Here is a 5,792-nt window from a genome sequence, read left to right on the forward strand (position 1 = left end):
AACTACCGTAACAAAACAGAGAATCTAACAAAAAACTAAGAATATTCATAAGTAAAAAATATTTGGAGCTAAACTTATTACAACAGACAACAGTCTTTGTTCCTTGCAAAAAACACTTCCTAATATCTGGACTGAACCTTTAAGTATCAATGAGCATGATAAGCGGAGTTGATTTGCTGAAGACAAACCCCAAAGCTTCTCTCAAGCTGCAACGACAGAAGGTATGACAAAACCCAATCAGTAAGTCTTCGTTGAAAACAACACCAATAACCACTTAGGACGTTCACTTTCAGAATAATCAAAGATGTATGCACTTGCCAAGAAAGTGAAGGATGTGATCATGATCAAGCGTATGTGGTATAAATTCTCCCGAATCCGGCCACGTGACGCAATGTAAACTCAGAGGATAAGCGAAGACTTCGAATCTGCCACAAAAACATCCTGGAGCTTGGCAAAGGAGATGTGTAAGTTATGGGCCTCAGTTATTTAATCTCTAGCCCAAGTCCAGAATGGAGTCCATCTATTTGTCTAAACCGACATCAGTTACGTATAAAAGAAGACAGAAGACGTTTACGAGAAACTAACCTAATTGAGGTTCACGGCATGGTGCCGTTATGGCACGAGAGCTAAGGAGTCTTCAGAGAGTAGAGAGAACAAGAGAATATCAAAGAGAGAAGAAGATGATCTCCATTGAAAGTGGGAGTTCGAGTCTCCACCTTTAGTGTTCTTCTCATTGTCTTTGTTATTGCTTCTTGTACCTGAAACACAAAGAAAGCGCCGGTTAGTGCGTTGTGTAAACCTTTGATAAGATAGTGGATGTTTGTGGGAGGAGGTTCCCACACGAGATGTACCCTTGCGGAGGGGAACTCGTTAAATCTTGGTGTCAAAGTTACTTTATGTTTTGTGTTTAAACCGTGAAGAATCAACATGGCTATGTGTGATTCGAAGTTAAGATCCTAACAAGTGGTATCAGAGCTTTGGCTAAGGTGTTCACGGATCAGGAGAGGTACACAGGCTCAAGGAACAGGAAGGTTCTGTCCTGCAACTAACCAACAAACCATGAGACGGGTTTTGTTATTTTTGTGATGGAGGATATCACAAGGTTTCAGATTGATTTTATGGTAAAGACAGACTAAGACCCGTTGGCTTAAGGTCTAGGTTATTTTCACAATCAGTCAACAACTTCATGTCTCAAATCTGGACGAGAGTACGTCTATTTCCGCTGCAATCACAAAGGAGCTTTGTGATGACATGTTGACGTTTGCTCAGTGAGACTTTGTTCTGCAATTCTGGAGGTTAAAATCTGGTTTGAACACAAGATCTGTATGCAAGCTTTACAGAAGAATTTGATCAAGATACAGCGCTGGTTTTCTATGACAATTCTGAGTGAAGTATGGTGGTAAAGGGATTGATACAAGTGGTGTTCAAGTATATCAAAAGCAGCTGTGGGGAATGGAGTGAATAGGACTGGGGGACGCCTTAGTTCCTAAATCTCTATGTGTGTTAATGGCTGGTCTGATATACATGGTAAGGTTTTATGGATTCTGAGAAAGGGACAGCAGATGAAGTCGAGATTTAAAGTCGTGAAATCTGTTTGATTAAAAACAGTGTTCTTAATCTGAAGGTTTCAGTTTTATGGGAAAGATTTTGAGAGGGCAACATGAAGGTTATAAGTCTCGGTTTTGAGGGTTTTGGTTCAGGAAGATGTCAAGATGCTCGCCAGGTATGATGATTAAGGTATCTAATCATTGGAAGTCAAGTGGAAACAAAGTTGAAAGGAAACCTCAAGAAGAATCTGATGGAGAAGAATCAGAAGTTGCTTAGTTTACAATCCAATGGTTTTGTTGTAACAAGTTCTACTTGTGGGAACAACAAAAGATTTTCTTACACGTGAGGTGGAGAATAATTGTTAAATTATCAAGTAGGAGTTACAATTATATCAACAAGAAGTTTCAGGAAGGGACTTGGCAGAAAAAGAAAGAAAAAATTGCTAACATAAATTAGCAAAGGTGGTTACCATAAAGAGGCTACATGAAGTTATTTGGTAACAAGTAGCTGGAGGCTACAAATTAGTGAAGTATTGCAGGCTGTTTTAATTATTGGACTCGAGACCTCAGGTTACTACTTTAGATGCATCAAGGAGGTTTTCACTAGTCCACAATGTGAAACATGCTAAGATTCAGCAAGTGAGATATTGCACGAGATCTGATAGTCTGATTATACTATCGAGGAAGAGTTCAAGAGAGTCAAAAGTAAACTCTAAGAGGCCAAATCTAATGGTTAAAAGCAGATTTGGAAATACTTCAATGGTAGCATAGTTCTTGGTGGTTCTCTTTAAAAGAGATGTTGATTAGTGTGTGCACACTGAGCGGGATGTCTAAAGGGATGACAGCTCCTGGTTTTAGATCACACTAAGGTTATCAGTCACACAAGTCATACGGCAACGAGGTGGAGCTGTCGTCTATAAGAGACGTTTCTTAACGGATTACGTTCCAGGTGGAGCTATTGATAGTTTCGGGGAAAGGAGTGTATTAAGAAACTGTCCTGGGTATTTCAGATTAACAAATTTTGTTCTGATCTGAGTTGTTTCAGTAAGCTTCAAAGAATGGAAGTTTAACGTGGATCATTCACTGAAATATACAAAGCTGATGGCTGGAGAGTGTGTATAGAAATCCAAGAATGGTAAAGGAGTGAACAAGGTTAAAAATGTTTCACTAGGAAGTACAAGTTGCTGGATACATGATCAGTATGGGCTGCTGAATGTTTAAGCTTAGATAAAGAAGATGAAGTGTTTAAAGGAAGGGTAAACAGCCAAGATGACAGAGAAATCTGCAGGTTCTTAGCAGAATTTCGGCTCATGGTTATTCACTTCAAGTTATGAGATGTTGCTCGTATTGTCAAGTTTGACAGGATCTTTATCAAGCCTATAGAAGCAACGAGGAGAAAGATTCTATGAAAGAACACATATGAAAAAAGGACAAATGCGGGTTTGAGTTCTGCATTTAGAGCTAACAACTAATGAAAGACTTGGTTGTATCAGTTTGCATCAGGGAAAGTATGTGGACAGCTTCTCAGGAAAAGCAATTGCAAAGGTATACAAGAGGAGCTGAGGGTGTTCTAGAATCTAGACATCTAAGAAAAGATGTAATGCATGATTTGATGATATGCATTGGTAAGGCTAGTCTTGTTTTTTCTTTTGGCATCACAAGAAGAAAATTAAGGAGATTTTCAGACAACGAAAGTAGAAGGAAATTCACGTGAGGAAAAATCAATTCAAAGAAATGTCATAGGGTATTGGTGAATCATCAGGAGTTCTACTGGAAATTCCAAAGACTGTTGTGATGCAAGCACCAAAATTTTTTTTGGGTGGATTCACCGATACAAGCAACATGTATTGTGTGGAACAGGTTTTACAGTTGAAGAAAGTCTGTCGCAAGCTTAAGAGTGATAGACAATGGCTGTAACAAGGAAGTTTCAGGTGTCATGGTTCAGCCATTGACAAGAGACTATTTTTATTTGCTACTGTGATGATCTACTGGTAATGGGGTTTTATTTATTTTTAAACTCTACAAGCTGAATGGAGGGTTGTGTCGAAAGTCTTCCCTACAGGTTTAGTATGGAGGCGTGTTCCATCAGTGATGATGGCGGTACAAGAAATATTCAGGGTTGTGGTTGTTTCTTTGCTAGTAGTGATTATCTACGGGTAAATGGGTTTTGTTTAAACTTTACAAGCTGAATGGGTGGTTGTGTCGAAAGTCTTCCCTACGGTTTAGTTTGGAGGCGTGATCCATCAGTGACGGTGGCGGTACAAGAAATAATTCAGATTATGTTTGTTAAACAAACGGCAGCAAGTTCAATCTCAGGTTTTCCATTGGTTATTGACTAAGATGCATTTTAGAGATTGTTTTGCAAGGTGAATCAGAGATTGTTTCCTAGGGTGAAACATGTATGGTTCAAGAGTCTACTGCAGTTGATTCAAGGGTTTTTTTTTTTTGATTCTAAGATAAGCGCACATCAAAAGAATCAAAGGGTAACAAAGGGAATCAAAATGCAGAGGACTACGGATTAACTCAAATCATTAACATATTTATGGCAGTAACTGAAGTCATGAAAAGGCTAAGTGATTGGTTATTCTAAGTAAAATCAGTGTCTACAGGATTGAGAAGTTACCTTTTAGGCATCCGGAGCCGTGGTGAGGTAAACTTGATTCCAGGTGGAGCAGCTGATAAAAAGATTCAAGTGAAGCAGGTTCTGTAAGATTACGTAAAGACACCAGAAGGATGAGAGAAGGTCGGTTTTCTTTTTTCAGAAGAATTTGACATCAGAAAAATTTAAAAAAAAAATTGAAGTTTTTGGTCTTGAGAAAGTTTGACGTCAAATGGGCAACTAAGACTGGATGGGAAAATCATAGGAGACATATACAGGATATGACTCAAGTTTTATGAAGTTACCTAAGGTCAACAAGACAGTTGAAGAACATGGCATGTTCATCGGAGAAACTGTTTACGGCAGACATTGTCCTGCAAATGTACAAGTCTGGACTTATTTCTTCAGATGTTTTGTCCAAGGATAGGAGAATAATGTAAAGTTACCAGACATGTAAGAGAAGATTGTGCTCTTCTCGGAAGTGCAGCCATGAAAGGGAATTGGATCAATGGTTTCAGGTGGAGTACCTGTGGAAGAAACCATGAGATTCAATTATGGTTCTTTCTCACAGGTTATATGATAATCAGAAGAGAGAGAAATGGCTAGGATGAATGACATATGGTTCAACAGGTTAGCCCAAGAAATCAAAGGAGTCGGATGCGTTATTCATGTGTAGAGCCAGAAATCTGAATATCAGTAAATGGTGTCAAAAAGTTTTACAGAAGGAAGTCTCAGAAAAGTTCAACACTCGAGTCAGTCATGAAAGAGATAGACATGAGTTGTTTGAGGGTTACCTGAGGCTGCAGAAGCCAACAGTGTCGGATATTGACATTGGAGGATGTAACGTAAAATTACATCCGGGATCCACTATCTGAAAGATCAAAGGGAAGCAAAATTATTGTCAGCATTGATTCGAGCTGAAATCACTGCTGGGTTGAGATGCATCAGGTTGGTTATTGGAAAATCTCTCAAGGTCGAGGGTGACAGAAGAATTGCAAGAGGTTGAGTGACATATGGCTGGAGATCGATCCATGGTCACGATCACCAGAAGAAGCTTAAAGGAAAGGTTCTGTACCTTTAATGGTGAAGTTTCAGAACATCAATGGTCACCAGACGTGAGGCTGCAGAGAAAGTGTATTAATCACATTGAGGAAGAAGCTTCGAGAGAGGCCACGACAAGTATCTCGTCGGAAGTGGCAAATCGCCAGAATCAGAGAATAATCTAATCGGAGGTATCTTAGATTCGGTTTTGAAATCTAAGAAGATTCATTGCAAGCCAGCAGGAGAAATAGAAGATCGTTGGTGGAGGCTGGGATTAGTCTCGTCGGAGAAGCTGTCGGAGGACATGGAGGATCGGGAAGTGGATTGTCTTTGCCGTCAAAGAAGCTTGGATTGGTCTGTTTTACGACAAGGTAATTGTCGTGATCGGAAGAGAGACAATGAATAAATGAATTGGGCCCAAGGTGGAGATTGTAAGTTATGGGCCTCAGTTATTTAATCTCTAGCCCAAGTCCAGAATGGAGTCCATCTATTTGTCTAAACCGACATCAGTTACGTATAAAGAAGACAGAAGACGTTTACGAGAAACTAACCTAATTGAGGTTCACGGCATGGTGCCGTTTATGGCACGAGAGCTAAGGAGTCTT

At 39.6% G+C, this 5,792-nt stretch overlaps 1 long non-coding RNA gene across 15 annotated transcripts; it reads right to left on the reverse strand.

Annotated features, from left to right (window-relative positions):
- Positions 1 to 212: 212 nt before the first annotated feature.
- On the reverse strand, positions 213 to 5,562 carry LOC108838396 (uncharacterized). 15 transcript variants are annotated; one of them, XR_008935835.1, is made up of 8 exons: positions 5,222 to 5,562; positions 4,941 to 5,017; positions 4,763 to 4,832; positions 4,593 to 4,673; positions 4,452 to 4,520; positions 4,171 to 4,222; positions 586 to 758; positions 213 to 441 (listed from the first exon to the last, which is right to left on the reverse strand). It is a non-coding gene; the product is annotated as an uncharacterized LOC108838396 (long non-coding RNA). The 15 variants fall into 15 exon arrangements; XR_008935845.1 differs by having other exon boundaries at positions 213 to 447; XR_008935842.1 differs by having other exon boundaries at positions 213 to 520.
- Between the last annotated feature and the right edge of the window lie 230 nt (positions 5,563 to 5,792).

The sequence above is a fragment of the Raphanus sativus genome, chromosome 6 (genome assembly GCF_000801105.2).
Source record: "Raphanus sativus cultivar WK10039 chromosome 6, ASM80110v3, whole genome shotgun sequence".
In the NCBI taxonomy this organism is placed as follows: domain Eukaryota; kingdom Viridiplantae; phylum Streptophyta; class Magnoliopsida; order Brassicales; family Brassicaceae; genus Raphanus; species Raphanus sativus.